Consider the following 20,745-nt stretch of genomic DNA (forward strand, 5'->3'; position numbering starts at 1 on the left):
AGTGATGCTTGTAGGAAACATCGTATTCATCACTGCAGTCGAGGACAAGCACTAAAGTCATTCTTCTTTATCTGAATCCTGTTTTTATTTGCCCATTTAAACTTTTTGTCAAAGTAAATGTTCTGCAGCTAACAAGACTAGTTCAATCTAACATATGTGCAGACTTTTACATGGTTGCAGTTGGCACTTGAAATAGCGACCAGAGACTTGGTCAGAGTTTGAAAACTGTAAAGGTACAAGATGATTTTTTTCTGGAACTGAATTTACCACTTTTGGACATTCCAATGTATCAAAGGCCAAAAGGTTCACGATTCCTCTCAATTGAACACAGCCAGGCATTTAATAGAGGTCCCCAGGTAGCTACACACAGGACACCACCAGGCATTTATTTAAGGCCTGTTGGTGTTTGTTAAACACCTGTCCATGAACTCTGCCCTGTGGTTGCCACAGCCAATACTTGTGAACCAATCAGTGAAGACAATGGGCAGACCACACTATTCCTGCACTGATGTCCTTTGCTGTTTGTTTAGCCTAATTACAATCCTGAGTATATACTCTAGTGGTATTTTATTGCTCATTTATTACCTCCACTAAGAAGGTTACATTTTCAGCTGTGCCTGTTTGTTGGTTGGTCTGTCAGCAGGATTACACAAAAACTCTGGAACAGATTTCCATGAAAATTGGATGGAGGATGGGTCTCGACCGTGAATAGACTCCATTAACCTTCTCTTGATGAAAAAAAGTGAGTACAATTTCATGTGGCTACTCAATCTGGTGATAATAAATTGTGGTTTACAAGTTATGGGTGATTTAAAAGGTGCTATTTGTCAGAAAAATCGAGTCTCTTTCCCAACTCGTCACAAAATGAGGCTCTGGGTTTCCCAACTCGTCAAAAACTGATGCTTTGGGACAGCAGTCGGCCTGTATTACAATTCCAAAGCGTCAGTTCTTGACGAGTTGGGAATCAGACTCGATAATCAAATTGTGATGTGACTGTTGGGTTAATATCTTATGATAAATAAAAATATGATATCATTTTACAAGGTGGTCTACTGTAACAAGGACCACTAAACAAAGGAGGTGGACTACATCACCACTTGATTAGTCTGTACTTCTTTACTGAAAACCACAGAGAGGTGGTCATTGGCAGAGATTTCATAGTTAAACATGTTTAGACGCTTTGCACTTAATATACGTCTGGCAGTGCTTAGAACAGTCTTTACGAGATGTCTGGCAGTGTTTAAACAGAGATGAATTATGAACCTATTGCCTGTTAATACAAGCGGCATACATTAACTGTATGGCACTGTCACAGGATGGCACCAATACATGTACATGTCTAGTAAACATTTATTTCTGCATAAACACATAGCAGAAGCTAAAGGAATTCCAACTAAAACACCCCAAAACCTATTCTCTTAACCAACTGGAGCCACAGTCCTTTAAGTTACCCTCTGTATATAAAATCAAGACAATCAACTTTGATGATTCAGCTGAACCACATCCACATCAGTCAATGTCTCAACCCCATGTTAAATTATAAACATGGCATGTAAATAATCACAGATGAAAAATCCAGACTGCACCAAGAACATCAGAGTCTGCTGAGAGAGACAAATAAAATGAAAGGCATTCTTAAAATCTGGTCTCTCAGGTGCAACAGAAGCTGTAAACACAAGACTGAAATACAGTCACCTTGACAACTTGTTATATCGACTTTATCAGCAAACTATCATGACTCACAAAGAAATATCAATGAGTGCATCTTTAATGACAAATAAGAATAAACATGTAATAGAGACATTTTATCAAAAGTTGTGTGTTGTTGACTACATTTAATCCAGCGATGGCTTGAGGAAGGCCTCGAACGCGTCAAGTCGTCAGTGCAGAGGACACCGACATCTTTTGCAGAGACATGTTGCAGTTTCACAGCTGTCAGAATGAGATAAGCTAACCTGCCATCAATCACCATGTCCAGGCTGCTTTTTACAGCATGTATTAGCACTGCAGTATTTACACCCACAACACATGATAAGTGACAGAGGGAATATGCTTTGCTCTGAATTCATCAGTCACAGGTAAATGTACATATTGTCCAGAGGTATCAGCTGGACCATCTGCTTATAACGAAAAACGGTGATACAGTCATGCATGTCCGACACTATACAACTCCTTACTGCTTCAGCGAGAGCCCGGACTCCTTATAGTAAACAATCGACTCCTACAGCTCAACTCCTATTTCCCCAAGAGGGACTGATACAGTACTTCTTATTACGTTTAATGCAACCCTGTGTATGTAAGAACGAATGTTCTGTTTTTTTACAAGTTTGTACACATAATTCAGTCTCTCAGGTTGACTACATGTGAATCAAAAATTGATGAGCCAAAAACAAAGAGCGTTCAAGTGTACTCAGCAGCACGGGTAAGTGAGAGAGATGACACAGAGAGTGTGGGGAAAACAAAAGCATCCAACAAATATTAAAAAGGAGGAAAAACATACATAATTTTCTTTATACAATCCAGAGTCCCAGAAAAAATTGTTTGGGCTTGAGAGCCACAGAGTGAGAGGGGGATGAGAAATGTGTCATTGCTGTGCATATTGTGAATTATCATATTTAGAAGCCATGTGATGTGGTGCAGTGGGTAAACAACATTTCCTACCCAATAATCTTCCCCTACATCTACATAACCTGTCTATATTTATCTCACATGGACAACATTGTATTGTTTAGATTCACAGATGTGTGACCTGAGAGGTGCAGTCTGAACAGGTTTTTTTTCCTGGCAGAAAACCAAACATCCCACCTCTCGTCCTCCGGAGTGTTTCAAGAAGTGAAATCCTACATTTTAGTGAGCTTCAGCCGGTGAGAGGCGTACCGCTATGAAAAGAACACAGAACAATTACTCAACGCCTTCTCAGTGAATACACAGCTCTCTACTGGACTCTGTGAGAGATTATCATTCTTTGTATTTCTTCTAAAGATTTTCTAAAGATTATAGGAAAACTGAATAGAAAATTATATAACTACTGATGCTTTATTATTTATTGTTGTTGATTGTTTTACTTGGATGAAAATATCACTCTTTGTTTCTCATGAAATGGTGTTTGATGTTGTGTTTCCATATCGGCAGATTGTTAATCATATTTTTCTGTTTTCATTTTCTTATATTCATTTGAATATGTTGGAGCGGAGGGGGAAAGAAAAAATTGTTTGTGGTGTTTGAGGTGGAAAAAACTGCACTTACCACACAGAATTGTCCCACCGTCATACCAACCATTTCAGCATGTTGTTACAGTTGTTTTGATCATTATTGTCAGATGTTTTTCGTGACAAAATCATCTGCACTCTACACTCAATATCTCCATGTACTCTGATTTTATTCCATCCTGCTGTTCTGATTAAGCTGCTTGTTGAACTGCCTGCAGTGTTTGTTTACAGATCCCTTTTGCTTATTTGAAAAAAAAAATAGTAGGGACTGTGAGTTGCCATTTTAGCATGAAATGAAGAGAAATGACGAAGGTCCTGTATGCCTGCCGCTGGTATGCTGCAAGAGTCATGTTGTTTCTGGAACAGCGGTAAAGGTTATACATCGCCGTTGTTTACGCTTTGGGAGTCACTGGCAAGCAACCTATTCAGTCGATTTGATATGAGGATGTGTCTCTGGTCTTTATGCTAATCTATCCTAACCAGACACAAAAGAGGCATCGACTCTCAATAGATACTAAAAGACAACACACTCCTGCAGCCATCTGGCAAAAGATACAGAAGTGTTCGTTTCTATACCACCAGGCTACAGAGCAGCTTCTTTCCTCAGGCTGAGAGACTTCACACATCCTTTACACATCAATGGCAAAAATTGCTTTTTTTTATGACTAATCATTAATTTATAATTTCAGTTTCTGTTGTGTGTAGCGTTAATTGAATACAGACTTCATCTAGTTGTAGAAATGGATGGTGGAATGGAATGGATGATCGGCTTCATAAATGTGAAAGCTGATATACAAAATAATCATGTTTTCTCAAAGTTTATTGTAATGCGCTGGAGTTTTCTTCAGTGTAAGAGATTAACAAACTTTTTATTTGTTCAACCTCACAATCCTTAAGCCGGACATGTACTTTGCCTCCTATACCTACACAACAGCTCGCAGTGGCCCGGTATTGTTTACGAGCCTCTCCTCTGGTCTTCACTTCACTGAGGCACCAGGCTCCTCTGACCACAACAAGCTCATAATGCAGTGATCAGCCCATTTGCTGTTGTGCGGCGCTGACAGAGTGAGAACAGAGTACCCGGCTATACGTGAGGGGCATTCATGCGCCGTCCCTCTCTCTCTCTCTCTCTCTCTCTCTCTGGGTTTATGAAACCATGATGAACCTTTTCTTTCGTGCCCACTTTCTTCTCCCCGTCTCTGTGATCCCTCCGCTCTATCGCTCTGCCCCCCCTCCTTTCACAGATCGATTGCAGGTGTTCTGGGAAAAAGCTTTTCTCTGCAGACCTGTGCTGCTGAGCTCCTCGACAGTCACATCAAGGGTCTCCACCAGCCTCATTTAGAAGCCAGCGGACTTTAATACCACTAATAGATAAAAAAACAAACTAAAATGCAACATGCCTTATATATTATTATTAGTTACATCTCTATTGGAGCTTACTTTGAAATGTCTTCAGTGTGGGTGCGTTTCAACAGAGTTGTAGTGTTTTCATCATTATAATGACAGAGTGTTGTTCCGAAAATGCAAATTGTTGCATAAGTGTCCTCAATGAGCCGACAGAGAGGCTGTTGTTTTGCTGTTCGTGACAGAAGTTTGCCGTTGTTTTAACAATTCTTTTCTCATATCTTCTCCCTCGGAGATAGACAAGGTTCTTCCCTGACATGAATTCATCATCGTTGCACCATCGGAGGCGTTTGTCCTTCCTTTTCATTTTGTGCAGACATGTGCTGGCTTCCTGGGGCCAAACTTTTGTTCACAATTTCATGCCTTTGTCTCCACTGATGTGCAAAATTTGGTGTCAGTTGAACAGGTGTCTTTGCCCCCACAAAGATCGTGTTTTAGGTGGAGGCAGTGTCTTATTTCTACATGACCCACAGAAAGAAAGAGTAAATAACTAAAAAAAACAGTGATGTTTCACAAGCACTTGAGAGTCTGAGAAGAGAGACCAAAACAAAAAGACAGGAAGTGCCTGTCAAAGCACAAGGGCAGGTGTATTGACGTAATTAAAAGGCTGTCGGATGTCTCCTCCATTGCTGCTGGCAATCTTCGGCAAGGACACATTGGACATATCGAACTCAACGAGAGCCGTCCATCTGACTCAGTACAGACTTAACTGCATGACATTTCTGAAGCACTCATATTTGATACCCGTGCAAAAACATGCAGCATTAACTGTGTTCCTGAATAAGAAACACTGTCAATTTCAGTAGTTGGTGAGGGTAGACTGACTGAACTAATTAAGTATTAAATATAAAACAAATAACAAATATAATTTCAAAGGCAGCTGCGTGGCTGTGATAGGAAAGTTTCATGCTTTCACACTGTAAGCTAAATCATGTAGGCAGGTAAGAAACAAATTGCGTTGGGTTCTTGAAGCTGCATTAATAAATCTCCCAGGGAGCACATAGCCTCCAATACACAGCAATTTGTCAATCATACTCCTCCAGCAGAAACAAAGCAATATCTATCCCATTGGAGCAGGCCACTTGACAAATGTAAATTCAATCTTAACATAGCCGTTAGGTGTGTTTGGGTCTGCAACAACTCTTTAAACTTAATGTCTGACTTATTTAACCAGCTACAAGCCCACAAACAAAACACAACATGACTCACCTTCGCTATGTTTTGCCATCATCTGGCTGAGTTGTACATCAAGGGTTAGGTTTATGATCCAAAATGTTGGAAAATCCTGTCAATTCAAAATCAATCCAGTGAGATTTTAGTGTTTTGACTTGAAATGCAGTTGGACTGGAAATGCTTACATTTTCCAGTTCATTATCAAGGTTGCTTCCTTAAATGTTTTGAAACAGCAGTCGTCACTGTCTCGCTCTTGGGAAAAAATTGTCTGTATTGGCTTCTGGTAAATTAAAAGAAACACATCAGTGGAGAGAAAGTGACAAATTCAGGACAGATTGTTGTGTTTTGTTGCTGTTGGTCCCATCAGTTTTCAAGAGCTCTTAAAGTCAGATACGTCTTGAAGTGGGCAGGAACAACATCAAAGGCAGCAGCGGTGCCAACAAAACATCAAATGTACGGTTTAGACGGATGGACTTGGATAAATTTTGAGAATATTTTCTTCATAATTATAAAATCATATTAACAGATCATATTAACAGATACAAAGCAGATACTTCATGCTTTACATGTTAATGTTGTCATCCTTTATCATGCTGTATTTTTTTTTTTATGTTGAAAGTAAACAAAACATCTTTTCAGTCAGTAATTTCTCATTCTGTCTATTTTCTTGTTTGTTTTCATCCAGCAGGTGATGTGTCATAGCATGGCAAGAATGCAACATTATGGTACCTCAGCATCTGCTTGCAAGATTGCTATAAATTGCTTGTGGATATTCATGGCCTCCCGATGATTCCCCCTTTCTTTGTGTTTTTTTGTAGAGTTATCATCATGCCAAAATGTGCTTCGTCGAGGTGTAGCAACACCTGCCATGAACATTCGTGATGCATGTATAAACCCTATCTGCAAAGTTGTTGTGGCAACTGTGTACAGGAACAGTTGCTTATTAACCCATCCAGCAGACACAAAACAATAACCATAAGTTGAACTTATTGCTCTGCTTTTTGCATGTTTTTTGGTCTCCACCGTCACTTTAGGAAGACATCTGACTCTTTGGTTGCTAAATGCTCCACTGTGTTCACCAGCTAGTTGCTGGTTCATCTGTACTTTTTTTTTTTTCCTACTGAAAACAGCTGCTGCCTCTGCAAAGCTGGTGAGGCAATCAGTAACCAAAACAGTAAAGTTGTGGGTCATTAAAACAAAAGAGGCTAAAAGACTCATCAGGGTCAGGTGATATTTTACTGCCCGTAAAAGCGTCCGACATCACCGGACATTGTTTTTTGGTTCTGTCATGGATGATATTTTTGTCTAAAAGACAAGACATTTTAACTGTTTGGTCAGTCTGGCTGGTTCAACATATGATATATTAGTATCTTGATCAAAACTCTTTTTTGTGTAAATTACATTAAGCTGCCTTGTTATTCACCAGAATCACCAAAATAAATGATAGTAATGCAAACATATGTTGCAGTTTTGTCCTGTGACATTCATTGCAAAAAAAATCCCTTGGTTAGTTAATTGCTTTTTTGTTGTTTTTTCACAACAAACACAGCTGAAACTCCACCACCATAAAAGTCAGGTATTAAACACATACTTTGATCCATTGTCAACATTAAACAACTTATTGGTGCAGATTTGACCAAATATAGCATTGTCTATTTGGCAGATTATTATGAAATGTATTAGGTGCATTCATTCAGAGGTGATAAACCATTTCAATTCTTTTGTCACCTCAACTCTCTCGAAGCAGCTGGCAGGGTTTAGCACTTTTAGGCTTATTTTTTGTTGAGATGCTGTCTGGCTGTTTTCTTGGAATTTATAAGAGTTCAACTCTTTTACTTGCTACACACAGCATGCTGTTTTATTGTTGTTTGCTGTATTGATCTGAAAGAATTGTGCCCTGCAACTATCTAGATGTATCTATCTCTGGGGATCAACTCCTTACCTTGCTTGCTGTATTATGTTGTGCACCATGGGGATTATTTTTCTTTTTTGCAAAACTCAAACTGTTCACCTGTTTGTCGTCTTTTCAGTAGTGACAAGACATGCTTTTGTAGCCAATGATTTAAGAAATGAGAGGGGGGGGTTTGTAAAACATTCAAACCAAGATTGTCTTGTTCTCCTGTGGAATAGCTGCGAGACACGCTGCATCTGCCGTGGTTAGCGGTGCAAGACAACAGGAGCTCAGAGAAATACGAGATGCAGCACGGCCTGTGATTACATCTTTCAGCTGGCAATCAGACTTTGACAGCATCTGGGCAGAATTTGGCAGACAGAGTAGAACAGCGTCTAGGTTGAATATGTGGCTTCGAGCAGTGCCAAAGAAGCCCTGACAGCGCATTTTTGCAGGGTAATAGCAACTGTCTGGAGAAAAGTGGCAGATGTGCATTTGTTTTCATTGTCAGACATTTAAAAATCTTCAAACACACAGCCAAGGAGATTAAAAAACAAATTGTTTTTTGGGGGGTTTTTGATGACGAAGATGGCCCGGGGAGGTGAACGAGCCTCTTCATAGTGGGGAAGGATGTTGGGATTCAAATAAAAGACTAATAAAACACTCAGCAACGGGGGGAGGGGAGAGCGGAGCAGCAGATGAAGCAATAAGGCTAAAAACTGGTGAAAACGAGAACAGCTGCACAAATGTGAGCGGTAGCACAAGAAAAAGTAGAATTAAAGGAGCAGCAGAAGACAGCTACCATAAATGCAAATAACCTGAGAGGCAACTTCCACCTGAGGGGAAAAAATGTTTGTTTATGACAGATGGAGAGCAGCAGGAGCAAACATAGCCAGAACACAGTGAAACAAACATGAACATGGTGGGGCATTAATCTCTAATTACACCTGTTCAACACTATACAGTTACTTAATTTGATTTTTCTGGGTTCTCAGCTGCTTTTTCGGTAAAGGGGAAGTTTTTTCCTCCGCTCCTGAACAGACTTTTTACAGAACATCACTGTCGGAGCCGTGGTTGTAACGTTAAGGTGGAACAGTCAAATTAATTTCCCCAGTGAATCATATCTATTCACTCATATCTGTTCTCTCACGTAACCAATATGAATCGCTCTGGCACTGATAAAAATGAGTTTTCCCTGCTTCCACTCTTCAGCTGTTTTTCATTTCTTTCCCTCACGTATCTCTTTAGCCTCTAACCTGTGATCAGTTTCAGGTCAGAGGAATAATCTGCTTGAGAATGAGTTGTGAGTATTTTCTCTGATGACTGCACCGTTTCTTATCAGTCACTTGTCATGTTGCTGATCTCAGGAGTAAAACCTTGCTGTGCCTGCTGTCAAGCTTTCCAATCTAGCTGTAGTCTTTAACAGTAACGTTGGATGACAGATTTACATTTTTTAGATTTAAACATTTATGTTTTATTGTTCGTATATCCATATAACAGTATGCTAGACTGCATTAGCCTTCACTCACAGACTGTCCATCAGTCAGAAGGTTGGTGGTTTGGTCCTGGATCTCTGCAGCAAAGTCTCCTTCATCATCTACAATGTGCACATAAAAGCATATTATCATTTTGGAGCACAACTCAGAAACCACATCCAAATGTGCTTTGTTGGCCTGCTGGTTGCAGTGAGCTTCGATTAGACATTTGCTGTTCACTGGAGGGGTTTAGCCAACCGTCAAATGGAAATCATTGGGCTACTACTGTTGGCAGCATTTTCTACTATAGCAAATCCTCCCACATCACCTTTACTTCCAACCAATGAGCTTTTAATTGAGCATCTCCGATGCTTCAGCGCAGCTTCTCTGATAGTGAGATATCACCTGCCAACTCTATCTGCTCTCTGAGGTCTCCCCTGGCTGTATTACATAACATAATCTGCCATCTTAGCCAAGCAGAGCAGATACCAACTCCCTGTTGTCCTTGCATTAATTAATTGTACTAAATGTCAGTGGCTGCTGGCAATTAAAGACAGCCATCATTTAGCAGGTCATGATTTTGATAAGGGCAATTAGCCCACAAGCTGCTGCAGAAAATCAATGTGCAAAGAAAGAGGTTGCTTTCCAGAAATTCCCAGTGCTGAGGCTGCCAGAGTGAGGAGGCAGCGGAAGAGACAGAATCACAACAAGACGCATCTGAACGGATACAAGTCAACCCTGAGGCATCATCGTCTCCCAGCAAGCTTCAAAAAGTGAGGCGAACCAGTGAATAAAAAGCTTGTTATGCAAAACAGGAAATCAAGCTGTCACAAAACTGCTGATGGACGACAAAAGTTAGAGAGAAGAACAGGAACTTTGTAAACTTTGTTGTTATAATTCGTATCAGAGAAGCTCTCGTCCAGCTTTTTTATATCAAATGAAGGCTCAGTTTTCAAAGAACTCCAATAACAAGTGCGCTCTCATATGTGCCAAATCATCTGGCGGTTCCAGAGGCCATTATTCAAACACAATAAAACCCTGCAACGCTTAAAGTCAAAGCATTATGGATTCATTTCTAACTCTGAATAATGACAGACATTCCCAGAAAAGACTTGATGCGTCAATAAAAGGCTTCCTCTCTCTGTTCCTTTGAATATTCATCTCCATTCCTCCTTATGTGTCCTCTGGCAGGTTTAGCTCACATGCATATAAGTGATGCTGAGGGCAGATAAACCATCCTGTGGTAATGAAACACTCTGCAGCTGACAAATGGCAGTCCTCACTGCTCTGGCTTTATTAGGTTTGGCCCTCTTTAAATGTCTCCTCAGTGGCTCAGAGAAAACTTTACTTTTGGCTGCGAGGCACACGAACAGCACAGACAATGTTCAGGAGCATTAACTTCACCCGTTCTTAAGAGGGCGTCTGTCGCTGTCCATCAGGTGAAGGCCTCTCATCTCCCACTGCTCTTTTCTCCCGAGCAGAGAAAACAGCTCCCTGCCCACATTGATGTATGGCTGAATTTTTACTGTGACATTTAAAGTCTCCTACGCAGCAGCCATAATATCGACGTGTTGTGTCTGACACGAGAACCTGTCAGCTATAATGTGGTACACAGTGTTAAAAAGATGATGGAAAAGAATGCATTTGTCGCTTACTGTATGTCAAGGCCCCTCAGGTCACACAAAGTTTATTAACACTGAGGTGACCAGAAAATAAAGGAAACAGCCAAAAGGGTTTCATACAACCAGCTCAGTGCGTTGTCTTTAAGTGACTGTTTGTTTTGTTTTCTTGACATTTCGAACTTTTGTGGGTCATTTTTCTTCAGCAGACATTTGTCACATTGTGGGGAAAAGGCTTTTCACTGCCCTTTGGTTTCAGTAAAGTGACAATGTAAGCGTAGCATCTGTCCAGTGTAGCTACAAGGTTTTTACCACTTAGTTTTGGGGGGGTTGCAGCACCATGCCAACATGTGTAACAGGAGAGAAATTACTTGCTTTTAAACCTTTTTGAGGTTATTAATGAATTATAATGAAAGAGCAGTGTCTCCACTTTGCAGGAAAAGTATGAATTACTAGTTTTATATCCCACTAAGAATTATGTTTTTTACTTAATATAACCTTTTTTAGCTAAAAACACACCTTAATGACTGTAATACCTAAATGACATGCAAATATGATGCACAGACAGTACTTCAAATTCAAATGCCAAACTTAGTGATATAAAAATGATTTAAACACAAAAAAAAAATGTAACACACACTTAAATTGTGAACGAAAACACACACTGATTGTGTCTCAAAACTCTTCATAGGTCAGTGTGGTTGTCCAATGTAGTTCACCCAGAAATGAAAATTCCATTGTTATCTACCCTCACTCATTTATTATTTTCTACCTGGGACATGTCTTGTTCCGATAAAGGCGTGTGTGTGTAAAAAAACACACTGACATGAATTATCGTGAATAGCCGAGTGATCCTGATGTATTTTACTGTCAGTACACCCCTGCTGCCGTTCTTTACTGTCCCACTGCGTTAATGCTTTATTTATCGATCCCCACCCTGTGGTTCTTCATTTATTTGCGATACAGAGATGATCTACCTCTGACCAAAGTCTAACGCGTGTTCTCCAGCGAGCCATAAAGGCGAATCTAGGGTGTTCAAACAAAACCTACAATATCACTTCTTGCTCTTCATAACCACCAGCACACAAACACTGTCCTCAGTTCATTTCCATTGTAATCCTGACAGAGAGGTTTGTTTAGCCTCAATCTTACACTCCAGTTTGAGATGTTTGGTGTATCCTCTTTCTGACACATATGAACTGAAGGCACTGCGATCATGTATTTTTTGGGGGGGGGATTTTTGAGGTTTAGCCGTGCTGGCTAATTTCAGACACAGTATTCACCAGTTTTGATGAGATACCACCAGAATGTGGAGCTTTTAACATATATGCCACAGCCCCATGAAAAACTACATCATCTGGTTCTGGGGACAATAGGCAAAGTTCTGGTGACTGTCTGGGGTGGCTGAATTTCTCCAAACTTGTATTTATGGCTCAGTCATAGTACGGTCAACAACTCCATGAGGGAAGTCTGTGTAAATCTGGAAGATAAAAAAGTCTCAAAGCACTTGTCTTGCACGCAACCTCTCCTCATCCTGCTCTCTCGAGCCACTCATCTGGACTAGGTGTTTACGTCACGGATGCTTGGTGCTTAAACACAGTCGAAGTTAATCAACAGTGTTTCCCTGATGCCAAATTTTTAAGGTAAAGATGCCTCTTGTTGCTGCTGTATACATCCACCCAATGCAAATGTAAAAACTGCTCTTCAGTCTGTTTCCTGGGTGTATACATGTTAAGAGATTTATGTTTATGGCCTAAATAACTGTATATACGTTCTATGTTTGTGTAGCATGAAGGAGTTGCAAACATTAATTAAATTCATTATGCACACCTGTCTTGAATAATGACAAATAAATCACCTTGAACCTTGGAATACGTTGTGACACTGTAACGTTCGATGTGGTTAACTAAACCCAGCAGGATTCACATAACCTAATCATTTTGGCCAGAAAATGAACCAGCTAAACATAGTTAGGTTGCATCTCACCATTGGCTCATTGAACTGGACTATGTTTAGTTTCTTCGATTATTAACTTTAGTTTATTGGAATTGGAATCACATTCAACATATGATAGGTTCAACATGATCTCCTAGACTGATCATAGGCAAACGGCCTCACATAGTGACATCGTCTACATACTTAACAGTGTTGGGGCTCTATGTAACAATCTGTAGCAATTCACAAATATTTACCAGATTTTTTTATTGGCTATATGTGAGCGGATTGTACCGTGACATGAAAAATGGGACCTTCCCCGTCTCTCTTGGCTGCCTACACAAGCCTGTAGATGATTTGTTGAAGTTGTATAATGCTGCTGGACCGCGGCTCTCTCCCTGAAGGACTCGGGTCGGTTTGTCCATGACAGTCCAAAGGATGTGAATTAATACACGTTCTCGAGTGCCACGTCTCAGAGGCTCTCTCCGCTCCGCTAACAGAGTGCAACAGCGCCCACTGTTAGTTTAGCTACTGTTGGAGTCCTCTAACAAAACCTGCCAGCTTCCAACACGACACAGATGTTTCAGCTCATTAAAAAGGTGCTTATGGATGAGGCACTATACATTTCGTCTAAGGAGGAGGTTTGCAGTCGGTCCAGGAGATCAAGCCTCAGAACTAAAGCTGGTTCAGCTGCTGTACCTGAATATTATTAGGGAAATGGTGAATCTCGAGAGAAGTCACAGGGAATAGCCTGATCTTTTCTGTTTGTCATCATACCATTAAACAACATTACAATTTTACTGGATACATCCCAGTGTGACGACGCCAGCATGACGTCATCCTAGTGAGTCACCTGCAGCAGCAAAATGTGTTTGAAATTCATCATACACCTCAAACTAATCTTTATAATGATGTTAATATGTTTCATTACATTTGGTACTGTTCATACTGCACACTGAAGCTGGGAAAAGGTGAATCACTGATGCTCCCGGTATCTGCAGCTGCCAGTAAACAACAGTGTCATAGACTGGCAGCTATAAAACTATGAATGTGTGGGGCTGATTATCTACATAACAAGGTGTCCTTTGCCAATGTGCCTGCTTAAACAAAGGCTGGAAATTGATACGACACAATACACAATCAGCTCGGTAATTAATTGTGTTAATCTTCTCTTGCAGACCTCATTTAATTGTCCAAAAACAACAACACTTTCTCTAAATATGTTGCTGAGTCGCTGCAGGAAAACGCTTCGACAACAAACACTGAACCCTGAATACTGATTTAAGTATTGTTTAGATTGTGTGCTGTGTGGGGACAACAGAAAAATCTGTTTCATTTTTACAAAGAAAAGGAGTTACATAGAAAGCATATTGGACGCTGTGCATTCTTTATACCTCTTCACAAATATTTGAGCAATTCAGCAAAAAAAAAAAGACATATAAACAAATAGCTGTAATCTGTCTTCAAGCTGTTGCTAAAAAATAACACAATGTTAACACTATGAAGTGATACTACTGCTTTTATTTGCTGCTCTGTGTTTTCATTTTTGTGTCTGAAAAACACCACAAACGATGGATAGAACGTCATCTTATGAAAAACAAAGAAAACAATCCGTGCAAAGCTGTGGGAGGATCAGCTCTCCCTCAAACTCTGTGCGTCATGACAAAATTTCCATTGAGGAGTAAAGCCTGTGAGTGATTCATGTGGCTATTTTACATAACAAGGTGTTTTATTAGTATCACCTCTGTGCACTTTGGGGAAGTTGAGCAGATAGGCGGCGGGGGGAAGCTGCTAATGCAAGGAGCAAACACTAAGCTGTATAAAAAAAATCTCCCATTGGGAGGAATGAATGAAACACAATGCATCAAGTGGCAAGCGGATATTGCAGGGGCCAAAGCATCATATGATGAAACCATTTCTGTAAATTAGATATTTACTCATCTTTGGGAGGAAAACAGAAGAGGGCAGATAGGTGGGGGCTGTAATGTGGATTCACAGCGCAGAGCAGACAGTGTTTAACGATAATGTCGAAACGGAACAGACCCCAGGGTTTGGCTCGCACAAAACAACTGTGAGTTTGTGGCCTAAAAACATTATAACCATCGCCAACAAATCACTACCATTAATACAAATAAAGACTCAATTCTGTTAGTATGGGCTGCTAAGCCATTGTACAAGTTCATGTCATATTACAGACACATATCACTGAGCAGAGAATGTATTGTCACAAACCAATTGTGTTATCAGACCACTCAAGAGGGCACTAAACCCGACTAAAAAATGTCAATAAAGCAATGTGCCGGCTAACTTCCAGTTCAGCCTTTCTAACTTGAATAGAGATGAAATGATTTAATCTTGCTGCTCTTCTGTACTTTCCCAAGTTCCCTGGACTTAATGGATCCAATCATGACAGTCAAACAAGTCATTTCACAGGGGTTGTGATGCTTAAAAGGACCAGCCACCGTTCGAGAGACATGTCGGTCACAATGTAAGCTTATGAAAAGTATTTTCAGGCCACAGTGTGTCACGTGATGTTTAAATTAAGTCACTGCACCTTTCTTGAGAGCCACTCATCTGAACTACCTTACGCCTCTCACTGATTGCAGAGGGTTAACAAAATATTAACATTAACATTGAAATTAGCTGATGCCTCCTTACGTATTGCCAGCACCTTTATTTCAGCCTGGCTCATAGCTGGTAGCTCATGTTTACCCGCTCTGTTTTTCAGAACACTTCGGAAACCCAGCATATCCCGATTGTGCTGCTTCACAATAAAAGCTTTTAATAACAAGTCATGGGATGTTTATTGTAAAGGATTTGTAGGAAATGTGTTTAATGGAATTCATCTCCAAATTAGCTAAACTTTGTAGGTGACAATAGGTATGAAGATTTACAGCATCTTCCTTGACCCCTACTCAACATAACCGGTCATTAAAGACCATCAAGCAGTTAACCCAGTTGTCATGGAAATGTAAATCCCTGGCCTGCTGTGCTGACATGCCGAGTCAAACTGAATCACACCATAAAGGCCCATTACTTTTCACAGTCCAGACCAACTCTGCCGTGAAGAATGCAGGAGGACGCCTTAACTTTTGCATCAACAGGGACTTTTAATGTCTCTTCTGTGGCAGCACATTGTCTCAGTGACAAACTGTTATACTGCAAACTGAGCCTTTTAATCCACAGTGAAAACATTTCTTTTTAAAGTACGTAAGAGATGATGTTATTGTTTAGCAGAAGAAATGCATTCAGCTCATTGTCAAAAGCAGCACAGAGGCAGTGGAGAGTATAAAAGTTGCCCTTCAGCTGTGAACGTCTGTGTCGCTGCTGCCTTTTATCTATCCATCACCAGCTCTATTGACATTGTTCTGCTGGTGATTGTTACTCCTGTATCTCATCTTGAAGCATGAAAGTTCACACAACAGGAATACTCAATTCATTACCTCAGTGATTTTCTTGACAAACTGACACACTTACTTTATTTCACAGGCTCATGGAAGTGTAAAAGCACTAATAAAATTAGGCAAGAAGCGCTCTGCAGAATTCAATTAAAAACCTTAACCCATCTGAAGAAAGGCGATTAAAACCAGGGTAATAATGAGAGAAAAATGGAAAATCTAGGAGATTTGGGTACAAAAATAAGCCTCATGACATGAAGACAAAATAGAAGCAAGCACACACTCACACTTGTTTCCATTGTTGTTGTAGTCATTTCATGTAGATGTCTGTAACTGCTTTGGGTTTTTTTGCTAGAGCCAATCCCAGTTGTCTCTGGGTGAGGGCAGGGTCCTCCCTGGACAAGTCACCAGCTCATCGTAGGGCCCTCTCTGATGACAGAGGCTGCACATCAGGAGCAATTTGGGGTTCAGTATCTTGCTCAAGGACACTTCGACATGCAGCTCAGCTCAGCTCAGAGCTGGGACTTGAACCAGCGACCGTCCAATCACTAGCTGACCTGCTCTACTTGCTGAGCTACAGCTGCCCCTGTTGTTGTGTCTTGTTTTTTTTTTTCCTGAAGTTACTGTAATTAAGAAACATCAACCATGTTGCATTGATTTTGGGAGTGGACCCAGTACAGGTCCAGTGATGGTGATGTAAGTAACCAACATTACTGATCTCTAACCTCAGCCCTCTGTAGACGCTCCTCATTCAAATGTGGAGGACTTCAACCCGAACTAGAGGAGTCCTGGTGGTTTGGATGAGGAGGACGACTCCTTCTGGAGCTGAGTGCTTCTTGGCAGTCAGGTGGCAGACGGAGAGAAGAGCCCAACAGCTTCTGTCAGATCTATGGACACACACACAGCCACTGAGCTGAGAGCTATCCATCTGATTAGTAACTGTGTTGAGGTGTCGTTTCCCAGGCCAACTCCTCCTCCTGGACCGGCTCAACCAAGGACACTAGTGTTTGGTCTGCCGGTGTTAACTTCCAGATTCCTCTCTAAAAACCTCCCTCTTAAGTGTCATACAACATGAGAATAACATGCTTAAACCAAGGTCCATTTAAAAGAGTTGTTTTATTCTAAATAAAACGTCTTAAAGCACATCAGGAAAATGTAAGTGACATCTATGTTGTTCTCAACAGACAAAAAGATCTCCAATGGCTGTGGCCTTAAATCGGCTACAAATCGGGTGAACCTATTGAGCCTTTGGCGCCCAATTCTCCCTCAGTTCCTCAGCCAAAAATAGACGATCTCAACCTGGAGTCAGAGAAGCAGGTCAGTTCATCCATACACATCCTGAATAATAGTCATCCAAGCTGTGAAATTCAGCCAGTGTGTTTTTTATGAAGTGATATATTAACCACGCTAAATACAATGTTGTAAATGAAAAAAAAGGTGACTAACTATTATGAGTATTTTGTGGTTTACCAGGCAAAAAAGACAGCCACTGACTGCAGTCTCCAGACATCAATAGATTAAAAGGTGGAGCTGCAGCCGCTGAACAGCCCTGCGGAGAGCCCGTCCATCAGCTTCAAGCTGCTCACCGCAGACAAAAGAGAGCAGTCTGTTGCACCGGCTCAGTGAATACTTGATGTGAAGTCAGAGTTCTCCTCCAGTTAGTTAGTTTGACATTAACATCAATGCAACGTGCCAAAAGCTTGTTTTACAGACCCCAGTGAGGAACCAGGGAATATCGTGAGCTGTAGAATGCAGGCAACATTCACAGTAGTATTTTAAATTATTATAGTGTTTGAGCTATTTATATTGTTCCATAGAGGTCTTTTCACTGATGGTCTCGTTTGCTGTTGCAGGTCATTTATAATCATCAGAGGAATCACGAGACTGTTTCATGAGCACTTAAAGGTTCCTTATAATCATTTCAGCCCTTTGTATCCATCTTGGTGTTCCATGCATTTCATTTGGCGATACTAATCTGTGAGTGTGCACACTCCACCCTGTCTGTATTTATATCTATATTTACAAATACATTTATATTTGTAGAAGAAACTAATATAAATCATGTTTCTGTTATTATAGCAGTTATTATAAATGTTGCTGTTAGCGCCGTGCATCTCTGTGTCCCTCTCTCCCTTTCTCTCTCTCTCTCTCTCTCTCTCTCTCTCTCTCTCTCTCTCTCTCTCTCTCTCTCTCTCTCTCTCAGTCTGTCCAGGTCCGACCCAGCTGGTCAACGCCGATGACTGTCCACGCAGAGCCCAGGTCTGCTCTGAGGTTTATGCCAGGTAGAAGGCAGTTTTTCTTCGTCACTGTCGCCAGTGTTCCCAGCATTCGCCAAGTGCTCATCGGGGAATGCTGGATCTCTGTAAATCAAAGAGTGTGTCTGTACTACAAAGTAGGATTTATGGGTAGCAAGGTAACTTGGCTGCAAGCAGCGTCAAAGCCATTTCATTGTGCTTTTTACACTGATATCATCTCACAGCAGAGATGGATAGAAACTGACATGGATGATATGAAAGTAGCTCTTTTAATAATGTAATTTATGTAAAGAAATTATATTCATCTTCTATTTTGCTTCTATTTGACACCGCTGAAGGAATAAGACTAAAACTGTCATACATAAATCATAAGAGTATATCTAAGCACGTTCATGACATTTTGCTGATTTTGTGATTGGTCAGATGCTGCAGACACCTCCACTGCTATGTGTGTGAGAACCTGGGTTGCCTTATTGAATCAAAAGCCAGCTTCTTGTGACCGCTTCACGTGATTAGCTCAGTTATTAGAGACAGAGAAAGCAGATGATAGAAAAATATCTTGGGTATGTTGAACTTGCCTCATGGTACGGGCCTCAGGAGATTGATTTGACTCCATATTGATAAACCTGACTTGAATGAATTAACTGACTTTTCAACAGTTTTTGCAGGATGCTTTTTGATTTGGCGTAAGACTCACCTGCAGTACGGAGGAGAGAGCACAAACACACGCACACACACGTTACAGTACACATTTCTGTTACTGTCAGTGGTGGGGCTCGGCTACACTCGCTCAGTCAATTACCTTTGTTTTATGACAGACCGACATCCTCTGAGTAAACACTTAAACCTCTCTGTCCAATCAAATATTGCCGCAGACTGTGTCAAAAGAAGAGACCTCCACCTTTCCCCAAACTACCTCGTTTCTACCCTCTCCCTTTGTTTTTGCCCGTCACGTCTTCTCCAAACAACCAGAAACAGATTAGTTTTCTGCTCCCTCCCTGTCTTCGAGCCGTTCTAATGCCGGAGTCAACATCATTGCGATTATCTTTCCACTGCCACAGATTTACTTTGGTGAAGGCCTGCAATGGGCTATTAATTGCACTGTTTGTGAATGTTCCTGTTTGTGTTGCGTCTCCCCAGTGTCACATCAGAACGGCAAGTTCATCGTGTCCCAGTAAAATAACAGTGTAATGGGAGTGCGGATGCAGCACCTTTGGGAGGCCCCTGGAATTATGCACGAAGTCCCCGCAATTGAATCCCCCTCCGGTAATGCTATAATTTCTGTCCACCGAAACATAGCAGCGATTATGTGTCTGCTGCCATATGTACAGTGTGTGCGTGTGGGTGGGTGTGTTGTGTGTGATGAGGACCAACTCACAGCCAAATCACAGGCGGTTTGTCTCTTATCTGCAGGCAGCAGTAACATCCCTCTGCCTTGTGTCTGCCTTGTTGTTTTCATATTTTTGCTACAAGTTCCCACTTAGTCAAACGGTCGCTGGGGAGGAAAGGTCAGGAGATGCAAGAGGAGGAAAGGAGGGGGAGGGAGAGAGGATGAAGAGAGTGAGTAATGACAGGAAAGGAAAGGAAAGGAAAGGAAAGGAAAGGAAAGGAAAGGAAAGGAAAGGAAAGGAAAGGAAAGGAAAGGAAATAAAAAGAAAGCGGGGAACTATAGAGAGGAAAGAAAGAAAGAAAAGGAGAGGAAGGAGGGAGTGAGAAGGAGAGGAGGACATATGAGAAGAAGATAGTATGACAGGTAAATGAAAGGAAAGAAGAACTGGTAAAAAATAAAGGAGAGGAGATTAGGAAAGGAAGGGAAACAAAAGGAAAGGACAGAAAAGAGAAAGGGAGAGGAGAGAGAAAAAGAGGGAATGTGATTGGAGGGAGGAAATGAAAAGAGGATGGGAAAAGAGGATAGAGGAGAAGAAAGGGGGAGAGGAGAAAAAAGGAAGGGAGGACAGAAGATAAGATGGAAAGAAAAAAGAAGGATGTGTCTGGAGGAGGAAAGCAAGAGCAAATGAAAGGAGAAAGGAAGAGGAAAAGTAAAAGAGAGGAGATGAGATGAGGAGTGAGACAAAAGATAAGATGAGGAGAGGAGAGGAGAGGGAGTGGGGGGTGGGGGGCAGTTCCAGAATAAGCTTGGCTGTTTATCGTTTAATTCCCACGGGAGGGCTGAAATCCTGTGAGAACTGACTACTGTGGAACCCTGGACAGACTCCATGTGATGAGGGCAGGAGGCACCGCGCACACACACACACACACACACACACACACACACACACACACACACACACACACAGGAGGAGTCAGCTATGATCATAACTCAGCGGGGTGCTAAGTGTTCAGGACTGTTTGCCACCTGCTCGATCACAATCTATTTTGACAGCAG

Source organism: Acanthopagrus latus, chromosome 1 (genome assembly GCF_904848185.1).
Source record: "Acanthopagrus latus isolate v.2019 chromosome 1, fAcaLat1.1, whole genome shotgun sequence".
Lineage (NCBI taxonomy): Eukaryota > Metazoa > Chordata > Actinopteri > Spariformes > Sparidae > Acanthopagrus > Acanthopagrus latus.